Source organism: Scyliorhinus canicula, chromosome 3, assembly GCF_902713615.1.
Source record: "Scyliorhinus canicula chromosome 3, sScyCan1.1, whole genome shotgun sequence".
Lineage (NCBI taxonomy): Eukaryota > Metazoa > Chordata > Chondrichthyes > Carcharhiniformes > Scyliorhinidae > Scyliorhinus > Scyliorhinus canicula.
Window position 1 is genome coordinate 59,502,350 of NC_052148.1, and position 22,677 is coordinate 59,525,026.

Consider the following 22,677-nt stretch of genomic DNA (forward strand, 5'->3'; position numbering starts at 1 on the left):
ACCCCCACCTGCCTCCATCTAGACAGATGCCCTTTCGGTTCAAGCGACATTCCTAAGCTGATCCCTCTTGTTTACAAACACTGAACGCTTCAACTCATTCTAACCTCACAACCGAAATGGGTTAAAAAGCCAAAATGCTGGATAAACTCCACAGGTTTGGCAACACTCTGTGGGGGAGAAACAGCGTTAACGTTTTCGGGTTCAAATGACCCTTCTACAGAACCCCCACAATAGGAAAGCTTGTTTCAAAAGAGATTGCTTGAGGTGATATAATTTTAATGCTGGCTGGCGTTTTTAAAAATAGATATGTCACCTCATAAGACCCCCCCCCCTCCCACCCCACCCCTCCTTCCCCTCGCTACACATCAACATATGCGACGTTTTCAGTGCAGCCAAATGCTTCCCCGCTTTTGAATGTTGACAGCAGAGATTTGATCATCGATGAAGACGAACATCTTGCCAAGGCCATCCCCACACCCCCACTACTTCCCTTCAAACAACCCCGCAACCTCAAACAGACCATTGTTTGCAGCAAACTACCCAGCTTTCAGGAGAACAGGGACCACAACACCACACAACCCTGCCATGGCAACCTGCAAGACATGCCAGATCATCGACATGGTACCACCATTACATGTGAGAACATCATCCACCAGGTGCGCGGTACATACTCGTGCGACTCAGCCAATGTTGTCTACCTCATAAGCTGCAGGAAAAGATGTTCCAAGACATGGTACATTGTCAAGACCATGCAGAATCTGCGACAATGGATGAACGGGCATCATGCAACAATCACCAGGCCGGAATGTTCCCTTCCAGTCAGGGAACATTTCAGCAGCCAAGGGCATTCAGCCTCTGATCTTCGGGTAAGCATTCTCCAAGGCAGCCTTCAGGGCACACGACAATGCAGAACCGCCAAGCAGAAGCTGATAGCCAAGTTCCGCACACATGAGTACAGCCTCAACCGGGACATTCGATTCATGCCTCGCTACATTTAACTACATTCAATCCCTCCACCATCTGGCCTGGGCTTGCAAAATCCTACCAACTGTCCTGCCTTGAGACAATTCACACCTCTTTAACCTATGATTATCCCTTTCTCCAGCCACATCATCTGGACCAGAAAAGACTTAATTCCTGGAAAGACTCACATTCAAAGTATCATCTTGCATCATTGACTTTGTTTACATATGTGGTTGTGGAACCCACCTCTTCATTCACCTAAGGAAGGAGCAGTGCTCCGGAAGCTAGTGATTCGAAACAAACCTGTTGGACCTTAACCTGGTGTTGTAAAACTTCTTACTGTGTCCACCCCAGTCCAATGCCGGCATCTCCACATCAGAGATTTAATGGGTAGAGTATTTCTGTAATCCACAGCAAATGAGGCAATAGATTAAATCAACCTGCTGGGGTAAAATGAACTGTGCGACATGGGTTACATAACTCGAGTCTTTTATAATATAGAATGTAGCATGATTGAATGCTGACCTGAGAATCAATCCAAAAGTGAACTAAACTGGCCTGACTTGTATTACTTTGTTAAACATTGCAATTGAATGCAGGCGAGAAGCATGTGTGACTTGTCCCATTTTAAGGAAGTGGCAATATATCATCCCTTTTTTTTAAGTTGAGCTACAGCTTTGCAACACAAGTGATTACTGCCTGTGGCAAGTGCCACAGTTTAGAAATACCTTCCGCTTATGGTCATTGATATATCCAGTCTTCTCCCAAAGTTAAATATGAACCCATCCCCAGGTCAAAGGTCCAGAACCGTCTGTGAAGTTAAATTCAGCTTAGGACAAAGGCTCTCAAAGTATGGTCCACTGACCAGGAGTATTTTGTAAGGGTAGTTAATCGAGTGGTACAAAATACGGGCCATTGATGTGCAATGCCATAGTCAAAGCCAATGGCCAAGAGAACAGGCCAGAACCCTTATTCCCACCACTCACCTGATGCCAAACAATCAGGCTGGTCCTCTCGTGCATGGCGTGAATCATCACAAGCATCAACAAATGTAGTTTTATAAGGAAGGGTTTATGTTCCTGTTACAACATCCAATTGTAAGGTCAGATTTTCAAATCTTGCAGGGTTGAACATGGCACGGTAGCACAGTGGTTAGCACTGTTGCTTCACAGCACCAAGGGCCCCAATTTGATTCCTGCTTGGGTCACTGTCTGTACGGAGTCTGCACGTTCTCCCCGTGTGTACGTGGGTTTCCTCCAGCTGCTCCGGTTTCCTCCCACAACTCCCGAAAAGACGTGTTTGTTAGGTGAATTGGACATTCTGAATTCTTCCTCATATGTACCCAAACAGGTGCCGGAATGCGGCAACTAGGGGCTTTTCCCAGTAACTTTATTGCAGTGTTAATGCAAGCCTACCTGTGGCACTAATAAAGATTATTATTATTAAGGAGGATCTGTCTGAATTATATGAGACTGAAGCTCTCTGAACCAGGCATCCTCATTGTGCCTCGTCAAAAGTAGTGCCATTTGTCCCATGGATTCTGATGGGTATTATGGAAGAAAAGAGGGTGAGGTAGGACCAGGAGGTGATCCGTAAGGCCTTTGACCTGCTCAACTGGTCCGTGGACAAAATATTTGAGGATGACTGGCTGAGGATACAAACAGCAACTGACAGTGAATGTAACAATAAAATGGTTAGATTATTGTTAAAGATCCAATTGGTTCACTCATGTGCTTGAGGGAAGGAAACCTGGCATTCTTACAGTCTGGCTTACAACTTCCGTTCTACACCAATGTGATTGCCTCTTAACTCTCTTCTGAAGTTGCCTGACAAGCCATTCAATTATATTAAAGTACTACATCAGACATGGCAGCCTTGCCAATGGCGACACATACCAAGAATTAATTTAAAAACAACAATCAAAACGATCAGACTATCATGGTCAGGAAAAGTAATGTCTCATTGTGAGCGCAGAGCATGACGATCAGGAGCATGATGGTTTGATTGGGTTGGATCAAATGACGTGGTCAGCAAGGATAATGGCGTATGGTCTTCTGTAAACATGTTCAAGCCAACCAGTGGAAGAGGTTGATAGTGTTAGGTTCTTAGGTTTGAGTGAGCTGTTCTGGTGCTAGTCGTCAGTCTCAACATTTAATCATAGACCTGAAAATGTGGGAAACCATTCACATAACTGTGTCAATGACACTTCTGACTCGCAAAGCGTTTCGGCATTGACATTGTGGTCACTTAGCTTTTAGAACTGAATAAGGTATAATTATGGTAATGAAACCAGGCCAGTGCTGCTGAGAATATTGCATCAAAATTGTAGCTTATGCTTCGACTGCGGGGAAAAAATTGCAATTGCTGCACTAGGCAATCTCGTGTTAAAAATAGGAATATGACATGTATATGTATGAATTGGAAGAGTACAGTTGATGGTAATAATACATCATTGAGTAGATAGGTTGAATGATTGCAGGTTGCAACATGATACATTTAGGATTTGAATAGCTTAGTCAGGTGCTTTTGAATGCTGTGAGTGAAGGTGAAACAATATTTATAAGCATGCATAATTGCCTGCACCAGGAGACTGCCTGTTTTATACCACTGGTTGTGTGTTCCTTACTCCTGTCTGCAACAGAGCACTGCCCTTTCAGTTCTTAGCTATCAGCATAAGAACACATCCTGCAAGCATTACGTCGCTGATAAGGAAACATAAGTGAGATAAATTCAGGTCAAGTTGACCTGAATTCATTTCAAAATTATCATGGGAATGGAGTTGTAGTTTAATGGAAGTCTGTACTTAATTTAACTTTCCTTTTTTGAACTTTTTTTTGTGTGCTGACATTCTCTTTTCAGATAGGAAAATCTGCCCCCTTGTGATCGTAATTTGTAGGAAACATAAAATACTAAACAAACGGCTCGGAATTTATTTCTACCCTCGGCTTATCCTGGAACCAATTTCTGTTATATGCACATAATTCTGAATCTTGCTCATAGAAACACCTCAATTAAATAAATCCTTCATTTCCTGGCTGAGTTGGTTCTTCATCAGACTCAATTGAATTAACTTTCAAGTCTTGTACCTGAGTTTTGTATTCTAGACTTATGGGAATGAACCTGTCCTTGCTCTTTGTTAGCGGTAATGTGAAGGCTTTGGGCAGTCTCAAACCCCCCCGTCCTCAATCAAAGATATGTAAAAAGAGCTGACATGGCAAACTGACAATTTTAGATGTGGAAAATGGGATCATCTTTCTGAGGATGGGGCTGTAAGCTTGGAGTTCAATGAACTTGACTCAGTATCTGCTTTTTACTATGTATAATATTGAAATGCTCTGTGTAAAAACTGAAGTTTCATTGATTGGCATGATGCCTTTCACTTTGAGAATACAGTCCAGTTCAATACAAATCATTATTTAAAAAGGATTTACACATTATTGTGTTTGGATATTGGCATCTAGACATGTTGTAAAGATTGAGAAGGTGTTCATTTCCAATTAAGCTTTGCACAATTGCTCTATGGTATATTCATAAGAAATGGATGCAAGATTGGACCATAAGGTCCGACAAACTGCAGGGGCAACATGGTATCATAGTAGTTAGCACAATTGCTTCACAGCTCCAGGGTCCCAGGTTCGAGTCCCTGCTCGGGTCACTGTCTGTGCGGAGTCTGCACATTCTCCCCGTGTGTGCGTGGGTTTCCTCCGGGTGCTCTTGTTTCCTCCCAAAGATGTGCAGCTTAGGTGGATTGGCCATGCTAAATTGCCCTTAGCGTCCAAAATTGCCCTTAGTGTTGGGTAGGGTTACTGGGTAATGGTGATAGTGTGGAGGTGCGGGCTTGGGGAGGATGCTCTTTCCAAGAGGCGGTGCACACTCGATGGGCTGAATGGCCTCCTTCTGCCCTGTAAATTCTATGATCTATGAAACGTGCTCACCATTCAATATGATCATAGCTAATTCTTTGCTTCAACACCATTTTTCCACCCATTCTCCATATCCCTTGATTCTCTGAGAAATCAAAAACGTCCAGCCTGAAATATATTTTAAGATGGAGTATCCACAAGCCTCTGGGTAGAGAATTCTTAAGATTCAAAACCCTGAGTGAAGAAATTCCTCCTTGCCTCAGTCCTAAATGATCATCCCACTCCCATACTCCCCATCCTGAGACTGTTCCCTGCCAGGTTCCCTGTTCCCAACTCCTGCTTCTACCCTGTGAAGTCCCATCAGAATATTATATGCTTCATAGAATTTACAGTGCAGAAGGAGGCCATTCGGCCCATCGAGTCTGCACCAGCTCCTGGAAAGAGTACCCTACCCAAGGTCAACACCTCCACCCTATCCCCATAACCCAGTAACCCCACCCAACACTAAGGGCAATTTTGGACACTAAGGGCAATTTATCATGGCAAATCTACCTAACCTGAACATCTTTGGACTGTGGGAGGAAACCGGAGCACCCGGAGGAAACCCACGCACACACGGGGACGATGTGCAGACTCCACACAGACAGTGACCCAAGCCGGAATCGAACCTGGGACCCTGGAGCTGTGAAGCAATTGTGCTATCCACAATGCTACCGTGCTGCCCTTCATGAGGTCACATCTCATTAACTAAACGCTCAAGAATATCAACCCAATTTAATCAGCCTCTCATCATAGGACAACCCTCACTATACTGCTTCTAATTCAAGTGTAGCCTTCCTTAAATATTTTCTACCAGCTCTTCATTCTCTGCGCAATTTGATTTTTTTTTCACTCACTAAATTCATTCCATTCTTGTACGCAAGTTAAAGGTCTATAACTGTCAAAGATCCAAATGTTCCAGAAACATTCGATCACCTTAAAATTCAGCAAATCTCTCCAAAGTCTCAGTTATCTCTATCATAGCCAGTCCATCCAGCAGAGGGCAGCAGAGCAGAGCTACTGATCATCTGTTCTGGGGAAATTGGCATACGTGCAGTGCGGTCAGCCTAATTTGAAGGTGGTTTGTGGAGGGGCTGTTGTCAAGTGACAGTTAAACCCGAAACACTTCGTCAGTGTTTCCCACCCTACCTCCTCCTCTAACCAAAAAAAAACCCACGGTCATTGGGAAGCGGGAGCAAGGGCTTGTTGTGAAGGTGAGTGAGTGCCTTTAAATTTGTTTACCTTTCAGCGGGAGCAGGGTTTGAGGGAATATCAGGTAAGCTCTTCCTTTCTTTTCTTTTTTGTTTTTTTTAAATCTAGAAGTGATGTCAGGGAAGGCAGTACAATGCTCCTCCTGCAGAATGTTTGAGGTGAGGGACGCCGTCAGTGACCCTGCTGATTTAATCTGTGGGAAGTGCACCCAACTCCAGCTCCTCAAAAACCGTGTTAGGGACCTGGAGCTTGAGCTGGATGAACTTCGGATCATTCGGGGGGCAGAGGTGGGGTCATAGATAGAAGCTTCAGGGAGGTAGTTACGCCAAAGAATAAAGATAGATGGGTGACGGTGAGAGGGGCTGGGGGTAAGCAGTCAGTACAGGGATCCCCTGTGACGTTCCCCTTAGTAACAAGTAAACCGTTTTGGATACTTGTGGGGGGGGGGGACTTACCAGGGGTAAGCCATGGGGTACGGGCCTCTGGCACGGAGTCTGTCCCTGTTGCTCAGAAGAGAAGGGGGGAAAGGAGTAGAACATTAGTAATTGGGGACTCAATAGTCAGGGGCACAGATAGGAGATTTTGTGGGAGCAAGAGAGACTCACGTTTGGTATGTTGCCTCCCAGGTGCAAGGGTAAGTGATGTCTCGGATCGTGTTTTCCGGGTCCTTAAGGGGGAGGGGGAGCAGCCCCAAGTCGTAGTCCACATTGGCACTAACGACATAGGTAGGAAAGGGGACAAGGATGTCAGACAGGCCTTTAGGGAGCTAGGATGGAAGCTCAGAGCGAGAACAAACAGAGTTGTTATCTCTGGGTTGTTGCCCGTGCCACGTGATAGTGAGACGAGGAATAGGGAGAGAGAGCAATTAAACACGTGGCTACAGGGATGGTGCATGTGGGAGGGATTCAGATTTCTGGATAACTGGGGCTCTTTCTGGGGAAGGTGGGACCTCTATAGGCAGGATGGTCTACATCTGAACCTGAGGGGCACCAATATCCTGGGGGGGAGATTTGTTTGCTCTTTCGGGGGGGGGTTAAACTAATTCAGCAGGGGCATGGGAACCTGGATTGTAGTTTTGGGGTACGGGAGATTGAGAGTATAGAGGTCAGGAGCACATATTTGACTTCGCAGGAGGGTGCCAGTGTTCAGGTAGGTGGTTTGAAGTGTGTCTACTTCAATGCCAGGAGTATACGAAATAAGATAGGGGAACTGGCAGCATGGATTGGTACCTGGGACTTCGACGTTGTGGCCATTTCAGAGACATGGATAGAGCAGGGACAGGAATGGTTGTTGCAGGTTCACATAGTAAGCTCAGAGAAGGGGGCAAAAGAGGGGGCGGTGTGGCGCTGCTAGTCAAGGACACTATTACGGTGACAGAAAGGATGCTAGATGGGGACTCTTCTTCCGAGGTAGTATGGGCTGAGGTTAGAAACAGGAAAGGAGAGGTCACCCTGTTGGGAGTTTTCTATAGGCCACCTAATAGTTCTAGGGATGTAGAGGAAAGGATGGCGAAGATGATTCTGGAAAAGAGCGAAAGTAACAGGGTAATTGTTATGGAAGACTTTAACTTTCCAAATATTGACTGGAAAATATATAGTTCGAGTACATTAGATGGGTCGTTCTTTATACAATGTGTGCAGGAGGGTTTCCTGACACAATATGTTGACAGGCCAACAAGAGGCGAGGCCACATTGGATTTGGTTTTGGGTAATGAACCAGGCCAGGTGTTAGATCTGGAGGTAGGTGAGCACTTTGGAAACAGTGACCACAATTCGGTGACCTTTACGTTAGTGATGGAAAGGGATAAGTATACCCCGCAGGGCAAGAGTTATAGCTGGGGGAAGGGCAATTATGATGCCATCAGACATGACTTAGGATATGTAGGTTGGAGAAGTAGGCTGCAAGAGTTGGGCACACTGGATATGTGGAGCTTGTTCAAGGAACAGCTATTGCGTGTTCTTGATAAGTACGTACCAGTCAGGCAGGGAGGAAGGGGTAGAGCGAGTGAACCGTGGTTTACCAAAGAAGTGGAATCTCTTGTTAAGAGGAAGAAGGAGGCCTATGTGAAGATGAGGCATGAAGTTTCAGTTGGGGCGCTTGATAGTTACAAGGAAGCGAGGAAGGATCTAGAACATAGAACGATACAGCGCAGTACAGGCCCTTCGGCCCTCGATGTTGCACCGACATGGAAAAAATCTAAAGGCCATCTAACCTACACTATGCCCTTATCATCCATATGCTTATCCAATAAATTTTTAAATGCCCTCAATGTTGGCGTGTTCACTACTGTTGCAGGTAGGGCATTCCACGGCCTCACCACTCTTTGCGTAAAAAACCCACCTCTGACCTCTGTCCTATATCTATTACCCCTCAATTTAAGGCTATGTCCCCTCGTGCTAGCCACCTCCATCCGCGGGAGAAGGCTCTCGCTGTCCACCCTATCTAACCCTCTGATCATTTTGTATGCCTCTATTAAGTCACCTCTTAACCTTCTTCTCTCTAACGAAAACAACCTCAAGTCCATCAGCCTTTCCTCATAAGATTTTCCCTCCATACCAGGCAACATCCTGGTAAATCTCCTCTGCACCCGTTCCAAAGCTTCCACGTCCTTCCTATAATGAGGCGACCAGAACTGTACGCAATACTCCAAATGCGGCCGTACTAGAGTTTTGTACAACTGCAACATGACCTCATGGCTCCGGAACTCAATCCCTCTACCAATAAAGGCCAACACACCATAGGCCTTCTTCACAACCCTATCAACCTGGGTGGCAACTTTCAGGGATCTATGTACATGGACACCGAGATCCCTCTGCTCATCCACACTACCAAGAATTTTACCATTAGCCAAATATTCCGCATTTCTGTTATTCTTTCCAAAGTGAATCACCTCACACTTCTCCACATTAAACTCCATTTGCCACCTCTCAGCCCAGCTCTGCAGCTTATCTATGTCCCTCTGTAACCTGCAACATCCTTCCGCACTGTCTACAACTCCACCGACTTTAGTGTCGTCTGCAAATTTACTCACCCATCCTTCTGCGCCCTCCTCTAGGTCATTTATAAAAATGACAAACAGCAACGGCCCCAGAACAGATCCTTGTGGTACGCCACTCGTAACTGAACTCCATTCTGAACATTTCCCATCAACTACCACTCTCTGTCTTCTTTCAACTAGCCAATTTCTGATCCACATCTCTAAATCACCCTCAATCCCCAGCCTCCGTATTTTCTGCAATAGACGACCGTGGGGAACCTTATCAAACGCTTTACTGAAATCCATATACACCACATCAACTGCTCTACCCTCGTCTACCTGTTCAGTCACCTTCTCAAAGAACTCGATAAGGTTTGTGAGGCATGACCTACCCTTCACAAAACCATGCTGACTGTCCCTAATCATATTATTCCCATCTAGATGATTATAAATCGTATCTTTTATAATCCTCTCCAAGACTTTACCCACCACAGACGTTAGGCTCACCGGCCTATAGTTACCGGGGTTATCTCTACTCCCCTTCTTGAACAAAGGGACCACATTTGCTATCCTCCAGTCCTCTGGCACTATTCCTGTAGCCAATGATGACCTAAAAATCAAAGCCAAAGGCTCAGCAATCTCTTCCCTGGCTTCCCAGAGAATCCTAGGATAAATCCCATCCGGCCCCGGGGACTTATCTATTTTCACCTTGTCCAGAATTGCCAACACTTCTTCCCTACGCACCTCAATGCCATCTATTCTAATAGCCTGGGTCTCAGCATTCTCCTCCACAATATTATCTTTTTCTTGAGTGAATACTGACGAAAAGTATTCATTTAGTATCTCGCTTATCTCCTCAGCCTCCACACACAACTTCCCACCACTGTCCTTGACTGGCCCTACTCTTACCCTAGTCATTCTTTTATTCCTGACATACCTATAGAAAGCTTTTGGGTTTTCCTTGATCCTACCTGCCAAAGACTTCTCATGTCCCCTCCTTGCTCGTCTCAGCTCTCTCTTTAGATCCTTCCTCACTTCCTTGTAAATATCAAGCGCCCCAACTGAAACTTCACGCCTCATCTTCACATAGGCCTCCTTCTTCCTCTTAACAAGAGATTCCACTTCTTTGGTAAACCACGGTTCCCTCGCTCGACCCCTTCCTCCCTGCCTGACTGGTACGTACTTATCAAGAACATGCAATAGCTGTTCCTTGAACAAGCTCCACATATCCAGTGTGCCCAACCCTTGCAGCCTACTTCTCCAACCAACACATCCTAAGTCATGTCTAATGGCATCATAATTGCCCTTCCCCCAGCTATAACTCTTGCCCTGCGGGGTATACTTATCCCTTTCCATCACTAACGTAAAGGTCACCGAATTGTGGTCACTGTTTCCAAAGTGCTCACCTACCTCCAGATCTAACACCTGGCCTGGTTCATTACCCAAAACCAAATCCAATGTGGCCTCGCCTCTTGTTGGCCTGTCAACATATTATGTCAGGAAACCCTCCTGCACACATTGTACAAAGAATGACCCATCTAATGTACTCGAACTATATCTTTTCCAGTCAATATTTGGAAAGTTAAAGTCTCCCATAACAACTACCCTGTTACTTTCGCTCTTTTCCAGAATCATCTTCGCCATCCTTTCCTCTACATCCCTAGAACTATTAGGTGGCCTATAGAAAACTCCCAACAGGGTGACCTCTCCTTTCCTGTTTCTAACCTCAGCCCATACTACCTCAGAAGAAGAGTCCCCATCTAGCATCCTTTCCGCCACCGTAATACTGTCCTTGACTAGCAGTGCCACACCTCCCCCTCTTTTGCCCCCTTCTCTGAGCTTACTAAAACACCTAAACCCCGGAACCTGCAACAACCATTCCTGTCCCTGCTCTATCCATGTCTCTGAAATGGCCACAACATCGAAGTCCCAGGTACCGACCCATGCTGCCAGTTCCCCTACCTTATTTCGTATACTCCTGGCATTGAAGTAGACACACTTCAAACCACCTACCTGAACACTGGCACCCTCCTGCGAAGTCAAATCTGTGCTCCTGACCTCTATACTCTCAATCTCCCGTACCCTAAAACTACAATCCAGGTTCCCATGCCCCTGCTGAATTAGTTTAAACCCCCCCAAAGAGCACTAACAAATCTCCCCCCCAGGATATTGGTGCCCCTCAGGTTCAGATGTAGACCATCCTGTCTATAGAGGTCCCACCTTCCCCAGAAAGAGCCCCAGTTATCCAGAAATCTGAATCCCTCCCGCCTGCACCATCCCTGTAGCCACGTGTTTAATTGCTCTCTCTCCCTATTCCTCATCTCACTATCACGTGGCACGGGCAACAACCCAGAGATAACAACTCTGTTTGTTCTCGCTCTGAGCTTCCATCCTAGCTCCCTAAAGGCCTGCCTGACATCCTTGTCCCCTTTCCTACCTATGTCGTTAGTGCCAATGTGGACTACGACTTGGGGCTGCTCCCCCTCCCCCTTAAGGACCCGGAAAACACGATCCGAGACATCACGTACCCTTGCACCTGGGAGGCAACATACCAAACGTGAGTCTCTCTCGCTCCCACAAAATCTCCTATCTGTGCCCCTGACTATTGAGTCCCCAATTACTAATGTTCTACTCCTTTCCCCCCTTCCCTTCTGAGCAACAGGGACAGACTCCGTGCCAGAGGCCCGTACCCCATGGCTTACCCCTGGTAAGTCGTCCCCCCCACAAGTATCCAAAACGGTATACTTGTTACTCAGGGGAACGACCGCAGGGGGTCCCTGCACTGACTGCTTCTTCCCAGTCCCTCTTACAGTTACCCATCTATCTCCAGTCTTTGGTGTAACTATTTCCCTGAAGCTCCTATCTATGACCCCCTCTGCCTCCCGAATGATCCGAAGTTCATCCAGCTCAAGCTCCAGGTCCCTAACACGGTTTTTGAGGAGCTGGAGTTGGGTGCACTTCCCACAGATGAAATCAGCAGGGACACTGACGGCGTCCCTCACCTCAAACATTCTGCAGGAGGAGCATTGTACTGCCTTCCCTGACATCACCTCTAGATTTAAAAAAAAACAAGAAAAAGAAAAAGAAAGGAAGAGCTTACCTGATATTACCTCAAACCCTGCTCCCGCTCAAAGGTAAGCAAATTTAAAGGCACTCACTCACCTTCACGACAGGCCCCTGCTCCCGCTTCCCAACCACCGTGGGGTGGGGGGGTTGGTTAGAGGAGGAGGTAGGGTGGGAAACACTCACGAAGTGTTTCGGGTTTAACTGTCACTTGCCAACAGCCTCTCCACAAACCACCTTCAACTTAGGCTGACCGCACTACACGTATGCAAATTTCCCCAGAACAGCTGATCAGTAGCTCTGCTCTGCTGCCCTCTGCTGGATCTAAAGAGAGAGCTAAGACGAGCAAGGAGGGGACATGGGAAGTCTTTGGCAGGTAGGATCAAGGAAAACCCAAAAGCTTTCTATAGGTATGTCAGGAATAAAAGAATGACTAGGGTAAGAGTAGGGCCAGTCAAGGACAGTGGTGGGAAGTTGTGTGTGGAGGCTGAGGAGATAAGCGAGATACTAAATGAATACTTTTCGTCAGTATTCACTCAGGAAAAAGATAATGTTGTGGAGGAGAATGCTGAGACCCAGGCTATTAGAATAGATGACATTGAGGTGCGTAGGGAAGAAGTGTTGGCAATTCTGGACAAGGTGAAAATAGATAAGTCCCTGGGGCCCAATGGGATTTATCCTTGGATTCTCTGGGAAGCCAGGGAAGAGATTGCTGAGCCTTTGGCTTTGATTTTTATGTCATAATTGGCTACAGGAATAGTGCCAGAGGACTGGAGGATAGCAAATGTGGTCCCTTTGTTCAAGAAGGGGAGTAGAGATAACCCCGGCAACTATAGGCCGGTGAGCCTCACGTCTGTTGTGGGTAAAGTCTTGGAGAGGATTATAAGAGATACGATTTATAATCATCTAGATAGGAATAATATGATTAGGGATAGTCAGCATGGTTATGTGAAGGGTAGGTCATGCCTCACAAACCTTATCGAGTTCTTTAAGAAGGTGACTGAACAGGTAGACGAGGGTAGAGCAGTTGATGTGGTGTATATGGATTTCAGTAGAGCGTTTGATAAGGTTCCCCACGGTCGGCTATTGCAGAAAATACGGAGGCTGGGGATTGAGGGTGATTTAGAGATGTGGATCAGAAATTGGCTAGTTGAAAGAAGACAGAGGGTGGTGGTTGATGGCAAATGTTGAGAATGGAGTTCAGTTACGAATGGCGTACCACAAGGATCTGTTCTGGGGCCATTGCTGTTTGTCATTTTTATAAATGACCTAGAGGAGGGCGCAGAAGGTTGGGTGAGTAAATGTGCAGACGACACTAAAGTCAGTGGAGTTGTAGACAGTGTGGAAGGATGTTGCAGGTTACAGAGGGACATAGATAAGCTGCAGAGCTGGGCTGAGAGGTGGCAAATGGAGTTTAATGTCGAGAAGTATGAGGTGATTCACTTTGCAAAGAATAATAGGAATGCGGAATATTTGGCTAATGCTAAAATTCTTGGTAGTGTGGATGAGCAGAGGGATCTTGGTGTCCATGTACATAGATCCCTGAAAGTTGCCACCCAGGTTGATAGGGTTGTGAAGAAGGCCTATGGTGTGTTGGCCTTTATTGGTAGAGGGATTGAGTTCCGGAGCCATGAGGTCATGTTGCAGCTGTACAAAACTCTAGTACGGCCGCATTTGGAGTATTGCGTACAGTTCTGGTCGCATCATTATAGGAAGGACGTGGAAGCTTTGGAACGGGTGCAGAGGAGATTTACCAGGATGTTGCCTGGTATTTAGGGAAAATCTTATGAGGAAAGGCTGATGGACTTGAGGTTGTTTTCGTTAGAGAGAAGAAGGTTAAGAGGTGACTTAATAGAGGCATACAAAATGATCAGAGGGTTAGATAGGGTGGAAAGTGAGAGCCTTCTCCCGCGGATGGAGGTGGCTAGCAGGAGGGGACATAGCCTTAAATTGAGGGGTAATAGATATAGGACAGAGGTCAGAGGTAGGTTTTTTATGCAAAGAGTGGTGAGGCCGTGGAATGCCCTACCTGCAACAGTAGTGAACTCGCCAACATTGAGGGCATTTAAAAGTTTATTGGATAAGCATATGGATGATAATGGCATAGTGTAGGTTAGATGGCCTTTAGTTTTTGACTTCCCATGTCGGTGCAACATCGAGGGCCGAAGGGCCTGTACTGCGCTGTATCGTTCTATGTTCTATGTTCTATGTTCTATGTTCTATGTCCTGTCTCCAAATCTGATTTTAAGCATCATTTTCACCTATCCTGACACCAGACATACAGTGGGATCCTGCTACCTTTACACAGATCACTCCAGTTCTGATTGAAAGCTGGTTACAATCTTCCTAAGGATGGTTTAAACAAGCAACAAGAGTTCAGGAGACAATATATGTACAGCACAAATCAAAGTGATTCATTCATTGATATTTTTAGCCATGTAGCTTACTGCCACTTAAATATCATAATGAAGAGGAACCTTGTTTAAAGGTTGTCAGGTTTAATGATGACTGCATAACAATTGACAACAGAATACCAGAAGGACAGCTGCACTCAAATGAGGTGAAATACAGTCTTTGCCCGAGAGAAAGCGGAATATGAAATTTGCTTAACAATAATTAAATTATATCGTTCGCCTTTTTTAATTCGCCCTTTCATCATTTTGTTCTGCACACCGTCCTTTAACTGGGAGAATTGTACATTGTGTTGGAACTTTACTGAAATAATGCTCTACTGTGGAAAAAAACTAGTGAAGACCTTAGAGCAAGACGCCAACAAAGTGAATGTGCTAGACAATGTCACATAGATAATTACTAGACATCAGTATAGAAATATGTAATTAGAATTGAAGTATTTTATCAGTATCTTGTATTATAAGAACAAAGAACAAAGAAAAGTACAGCACAGGAACAGGCCCTTTGGCCCTCCAAGCCTGTGCCGACCATGCTGCCCGACTAAACTACAATCTTCTACACTTCCTGGGTCCGTATCCCTCTATTCCCATCCTATTCATGTATTTGTCAAGATGCTCCTTAAATGTCACTATCGTCCCTGCTTCCACCACCTCCTCCGGCAGCAAGTTCCAGGCACCCACTACTCTCTGTGTAAAAAACTTACCTCGTACATCTACTCTAAACCTTGCCCCTCGCACCTTAAACCTATGCCCCCTAGTAATTGACCCCTCTACCCTCGGGAAAAGCCTCTGACGATCCACTCTGTCTATGTCCCTCATAATTTTGTAGACCTCTATCAGGTCGCCCCTCAACCTCCGTTGTTCCAGTGAGAACAAACCGAGTTTATTCAACCGTTCCTCATATCTAATGCGCTCCATACCAGGCAACATCCTGGTAAATCTCTTCTGCACCCTCTCTAAAGCCTCCACATCCTTCTGGTAGTGGGCGCCCAGAATTGAACACTATACTCCAAGTGTTGCCTAACTAAGGTTCTATACAGCTGCAAAATGACTTGCCAATTCTTATACTCAATGCCCTGGCCAATCAAGGCAGGCATGCCGTGTGGCTTTTTGACTACCTTCTCCACCTGTATTGCCCCTTTCAGTGACCTGTGGACCTGTACAACTAGATCTCTCTGAATGAATTAATGTTAAATACATTGATATCACAACTAACATGTTCATTCATAAAGGGAAATGTTTGGCACAGTGCATTTGACATTAACATTAGGATCTGGGTTCAAGTCCAGCTAAATTGGTGGGGTGGAAATTCTCTATCTTGTAGTTGTAGTACCCTATGTAAAATTTACTAAGCTTGTTGTGAGTCAGATTTCCACGTTGTGCTAACCTAAAAGGACATCTTTGTAGAGTAAGATGGATAACATTTAATACAGTGATTATTCATCCTACTGTCTGGACTGCTCTTCAGCATTCAGACAGGGGTCTCTTTGGGGCGTCTGATGGGGTTGGGGGGAGGGGGGGGGGTCGTTGCTTCAGGGGGAGGGTGGGGCGGGGAGACTGAAGTAGGTGATTCAGGGGGTAATTAATTGTGGGCCTGATGGGGAGGTCTGATGGGGTCGGGTCACCCTGATGCTTACATGCTGTGGGTGGGTGTGGGTGTGGCGGGGGGAGAGGGTTGCCCATCCTTGTGAATGGGGGGCCAGGATTAGCAATGTGGGGGGGAGGGGGCCTGCCATCAGACCTTGAGGTCAGGCCACCCACTCAAATTGGTGGCCCATTACCGCGATTCCAACCGAATGCAGCGGGCTGTCCACCATGCATTATATATCGGGCAGCACGGTAGCATGGTGGTTAGCATAAATGCTTCACAGCTCCAGGGTCCCAGGTTCGATTCCCGGCTGGGTCACTGTCTGTGCGGAGTCTGCACGTCCTCCCCTTGTGTGCGTGGGTTTCCTCCGGGTGCTCCGGTTTCCTCCCACAGTCCAAAGATGTGCGGGTTAGGTGGATTGGCCAGGCTAAATTGCCCTTAGTGTCCTAAAAAAATAAGGTTAATGGGGGTTGTTGGGTTACTGGTATTGGGTGGATACGTGGGCTTGAGTAGGGTGATCAATGCTCGGCACAACATCGAGGGCCGAAGGGCCTGTTCTGTGCTGTACTGTTCTAATTCTAATTTGTATGGTTAGGGAGACTCACAGCTGGGCCTGTTCCCAGCTCCAGCGGAGACCAGTCCCGATTCTCCACTGGCTGAAACACTTACGGCAGGATTCTCCCTTCTGGGAACTTAGTCCCCATGCCGGAGGGAGAACCGACGCCAACCACTCCGGTGTCAACAGCCCACGAAAGTGCGGAATTCTCGGCACTTTTGGGGGTTAGGTGGACGCCGGAGGAGTGGCACTGCTCCAGCCGGCACTGAAGGGACGGTGCGGGATCGCGCATGCGCCAAAGGGTCGGCGTGATCTCGCGCATGCGCGGAACCACCGGGGGGGGGGTTCTCTTCTCCACGCCTGCCATGGCAGAGCCCTACAGGGGCCAATGGGGAAGGAAGAAGTGCCCCCATGGAACAGGCTCACCCGCAGATCGGTGTGCCCCAATCGTGGGCCAGGTCACATTGGCGGCCCACCCCAGGTCAGATCCTCGCGCGCCTCCCCGAGGATCACCCCTGCTGATTTACCTGCCAGATCTCGCCATGTGGGACCTGAGTAATCCCGCCCTTAATCTCAAGAATGGAGAATCCAGGCTCTAGCGATGAGGTTCTCCGACATCCCAGCCGTGTGTTTCTCAGCGGCGGGAGGTAGCTCAGCATTCGCTGCTGGTGGGATTTTCTCCTTCCACCGTTGTCAATGGGAATTCCCATTGAAGCCATCCCACGTCGCTGGGAAACACGCGGGTGGGGCTGAGCTGCCAGTGGAACCTGCAAATCCCACCGCAGGCGAACGTACAGATAAATACCATTTTTACTTCCATTTTTTATCAAAATAACCGCACACTTAGAATAGTCCATTGAACAAATTATGTCAACAGTGTTTTTTAAATCCTAATGTATTTCACAGGGGGAAAATCAGGCACAGATATGAGAGTACTGAAGGTGAGTTACAATCGATAACTGAAACTTTGAATAAAATGATAGCTAAAAATAAGGCTTTAGAGAAAAAAAAGCAGACAGGGAGGGACATTTGAGGAGAACATTTCAGGGGTCGAGGGCAAGGAATCTGATTGCCCTGCTAACAATGGCGGAGTGAAGGGTGCAAGAATGCACCCGGGATGGGCTGAGCGGCCATCGTAAAAACGGTTAGACCCACCAGCGCCATCCACACCTGCTCTCAGCCGGCGTGAACTCAGCGTGGAAGGGTCGGGGGGGTGGCCTGTGGAGGTGGGAGAGGGGCTTCCAACCCCAGGGGGCCTCCTATGTAGCTTTCCCCCCGATTGGGGCCCACCAGTTGTGGGGCCGGCGTCTCTGGCTGGAGGCCTCATTCCTTCCACACTGTCCCCTGTAGATCTGCGCCATGTTGCGTCGGGGCTGGCGCGTTGAAGGAAGCCACTGGGTTGGCGCCGGTGTTATTGCGCATGCGTGGATCCCGTGGCACCCAGTTCACGCCAGGATCAGCAGCTGGAGCGGCTGGCCCCTTTTTCGGGCCAGAATTAGCCGTCGGGTCGGCTCTTTCACGTTGTCGTAAAATACAATGGTGTTTACGACGGCTTGGAGATTCTTACGCGGGATTAGAAAATCCCACCCAGAATTATTAGGTAAACATTGGATAAATGTCTTTTGAGACTGCTTGAAGAGAGAGACCCACCACCCTGTCATGAATGATGCAGAATCTATGGCTGTGTTCTTCAGAAACTGCTTCTCAGCTCACCCTCATGTCAAAAACTATAACTGAAAACTCCACACCTGACTGCTTCAGTCCTGCATTAACTATACCATTTCTATCTCACTAACTTAGTTATGACCATCTGACTAAGGTTAAACACAATGCCCCTAATTATCTACTCCCCAGGGAACCCTCTTTCTATAAAGAAAATCCCATTAGCCCTATTTTGGTAAACATGGAGCCGGATTTTCCATTTCTGAAACTAAGTGCTGACACCAGTGGAGAATCTGTGGACTTTCTTGTCAAAAACATCAGCGCCACACCTGCACCCACTCTGCTACCGGTGAGGGGCTAGCACCGACACTGCGTGGAACATCTTCAAAGCCCATGGAAAACGGTACGGGAATCGCCGGGTCCATGATGGATCAGGTCTGACATGTTGCAGCTGTGCTGAAACAATACAGCCCCCACACACACACACTGATCGTGGCCAAACAGCTGGGACCGGTGTGCTGAAGCATGTCCATACAGCTGATTTGGCTTGGGCCAGTGGGCACCCAGGGGGGGTGCCCCAGGGAGGTCACCTATACAACCCAAGGCACCAGGTTTACAGCCACATGGCTGCCCTGCCAGCTGCGGTAGTGGTGTTGCATACCCATCCACCCTAACCCCACAGCCCACCACCTGGCCACTTTCACTACTCCTCCCGGCCCTGGCAGAAGACCCCGGCCAGCTGCATGACTGTCAGCGAAGTATGGTTGTGCTGGGCACTGTCCATAGGCCCTCTCTCCCTCAGCAGCCACCATACCAGGTTCACGAATTGTGAGAGCAGACGTGGACCACGCCATCAGGAACTCTGTCCATCGGAGGAGGAGCATCGTGGGTGGACCCAGTAATGATATGCAAACGGTGTTTCAACTACACGGGCACCTGCCGCAATTTTGTCGTTGGAAGCTATTTTCCACCCAATCACACGCCCCGATTTTGGCATCGGCCAATGGAGAATCCTGCCCATGGTTGGAACAAGTTATGATCTTACCTTTTACAATGCTTTAATTATCCCTTCTGCAGCAAGAGTGTCCATCTGTCTTTTCAGCCAGGATTTTTAAAAAAATTACTGTAACAACCACACACACTAGTCCAGACTTTTAACCATTACTGCACCAGCTACATATAATTCAATATATATCTTAAACTCCTGAATTTATTACAATGATATATTTTCCTGAGCAAATGGTGCTCTTCAAATTGCATTAGCCCAAGCTGACTTTCCAAGTAATGTGGCTATCCTGGGATTTTGGTCAGAGATTTTCCCAGAGCTGCTCCCATTCCACCTTCATCAGAATTCCATTGGAGATGCCTTTTACAGATGTAATTAGTAATTCCACTGCGTTTCCTGTGAAGTAATCGTGACTGAGCGCAAACAGGTGCAAGGAAATTGCTGGCCTTTATTTCCTCCAGTAACATTGGACAATACCTGAAATTGGTTTCTGTAAACTCCTTGGCTGGGATTTTCCCACCCCACCATGGCAGAACCAGCCACGGGGTGCAGCAGGCCAGCCAAATGTCCCTTGACTTTCGGCGGGACTGGAAGACCTTGGCAGTGGGTAGGGTCAGAAATTCCCAGCCATTGGCATAATCACAGGCAATCTTAGCGCTTTTGCTTCTTTAAAGTTAATCCATCTATTAAACACTCACCATGGCAACCCACTCCCATGTTGTATTGATTTTCAGCATGACTCTGATATTTTACTTGATTTTTAATTTTAGCTTGGTCACTTCATTCATGTACAATAGCTTATTTGTCAAGTCCAATGTTAACAGAATCCAAGCTGGCTGGTGAGATTGAAACGAAAACACAGAGCTTTTCTTTATCAAGGGTGATTATTGACTTTGGTCAGTCTCAGCTTTCCCCTCTTCTTCACCAGTGTCCCCTATTTAAATGTGCTTAAAGTATTTAATTAAAAAGTGCCCTTCACTTGTGTATCTTTAACTATATAAATTAACATTCTATTAACAGATTCAACTTTCTTTCTTTAAACAATAACCTTATAACACAAATAGTTTCAAAATAAATCAAAGAGACAAAAATAATTTCCCACATTTCGAATAACCCGTCAGGATACAATACACCCTCTTCTGAGACCTCCAACAATTTCTTCAAGCAAGCATTCCATTTTGTAAAAAAGTCTGATAATTGGTGCCTTGCGTCAAACTATTTTATCTTGTTGACTCACGGCGCTGAGGTCCCAGGTTCGATCCCGGCTCTGCGTCATTGTCCGTGTGGAGTTTGCACATTCTCCCCGTGTTTGCGTGGGTTTCGCCCCCACAACCTAAAGATGTGCAGGCTAGGTGGACTGGCCACACTAAATTGCCCGTTAATTGGAAAAAATGAATTGGTCACTGTAAATTTAAAAAAAAACAAAAAAAAAACAAAACTATTTTATCTTAGAGATCTCTTTTCTCTCTAGCATTCATTCTGGCCAGGTCAATCCTTAACCTTTTCTCAGTCGCACTCTTTGTTGAATTTGGAAGATGCTGGCTAGGCCCAGCATTTATTGCCTTTCTCCAATTTTCCTTGAAGGTAGTGAGTGGTTTGCTACCTTCTTGAATAACTGCTGCCCATGTGATGTAGGAACATCCACAGTGCTGTTAGGAAAGGGATTGCAGGCCAAGCGACAGTGAACTAATTTCCTAGTCAGGATAGTATGAGACTTGAGGGAAACTTGCAGGTGGTGGTGTTCCCATGCATCTGCTGCCCTTGTCCTTCTAGGTGAGGGAGGTCATGGGTCTGAAAGGTGCTGTCGGAGGAGCCATGGTGAGTTTCTGCAGTGGATCTTGTAGATGGTACATTTGGTTGGCCCTGTGCATCAGTAGTGGGGGAAATGTTTATTGTGGTGGATGGGGTGCCAATCAAGCAGGCTGCTTTGTCCTGGTTGGTGTTGAGCTTCCTGAATGCTGTTGGAGCTTCAACCATCCAGGTAAGGGTAGAGTATTCCATCACATTCTTGCCTTATGCTTTGTAGATGAAGGAAAGGCTTTGGGGAGTCAGGAGGTTATGTACTCTGCACAGAATTCCCAGCCTCTGAGCTGTTTTTGTAGCCGCCGTGTTTATGGCTGGTCCAGTTGAGCTTCTCGTCAACGGCAACACCAGGATGCTCATGGTGGGTTCTTTGTTTTCTTGGTAGGGATGGCTTTGATGTGTAGTGTTCAACAAAGAACATCAAGCTATGTTGATTAACAAAGCTAATTTATTAACACTACTTATAACTAGATTCAAATGTCTTCCTAAGTACAAAAGGTTGCAAAATAAACTATTCTATAACTCTATCTACAAAACTTCAGAATACACAACTACTTTCTCTCACTTAAACCTTCTTCCAGAATCAAGGGTGACACCTGATATAAGTGACAGCTCTTGATCTAGATATAGTTACACAAAATTGTTAGCTCTTCATTTATCATACCATATCCATATTGTTGCAGTGGGGTATCAGCAATGATCATGCCATTGAATGTCATAGGGAGATGGTTAGATGGGCTCGGTATGATACAAACCAGTGGAGAATTTTCCTCTGGCCCCTTGAGGACACCCTTGGTCAAACGGTGCTTTGATGTCAAAGCCAGTCACTTTTAACTCACCTCTTGAGTTCAGCTCTTTTAACCCACAGAGAATGGCTATCCACATACATTCAATGAACAGATTTTTCTTAGCATGCCCCCATTTAGGATTTCCCTCAAATTGTTTGAAAAGTAAAATTTCAAAACTATCACTTCTACGAGAGCCAGTGTTTTTCAGCTAAGGGTGCTTTTAATTACCCTTTTTATTTTCTTTTGTTTCTCAGGCCCATGGGCAGCACTTGCCTTTTCCCTGGCTGGGGTGTCTGGAACCAGGGAACATAGTCTCAGAATAAGGAGCAGGGAGGAGAAGGATTTCCTTCACTCAGAGGAGGCTGAATCTTTGGAATTCTCTGCAGCAGAGGACTATGGAGGCTCAATCATTCAGTATGTTCGAGATTGAGATCGATAGGTTTCACATGTTAAAAACATGAAGGGATATGTGGATAGTGCAAGAAAATGGCATTCAAGCAAAAATCAGCCATGATTAGAACGCCTTGATCCACTGCAATTCGCATACCGTTACAACCGGTCCACATCAGACGCCATTTCCCTGGCCCTACACTAATCCCTTGAGCATCTCAAAAACAAGAACTCCTGCATCAGACTACTATTTATTGGCTACAGCTCCGCCTTCAACACCATAATCCCAGCCAAGCTCATATCAAAGCTCCAAAACCTAGAACTTAGCTCCCCACTCTGCAACTGGATCCTCGATT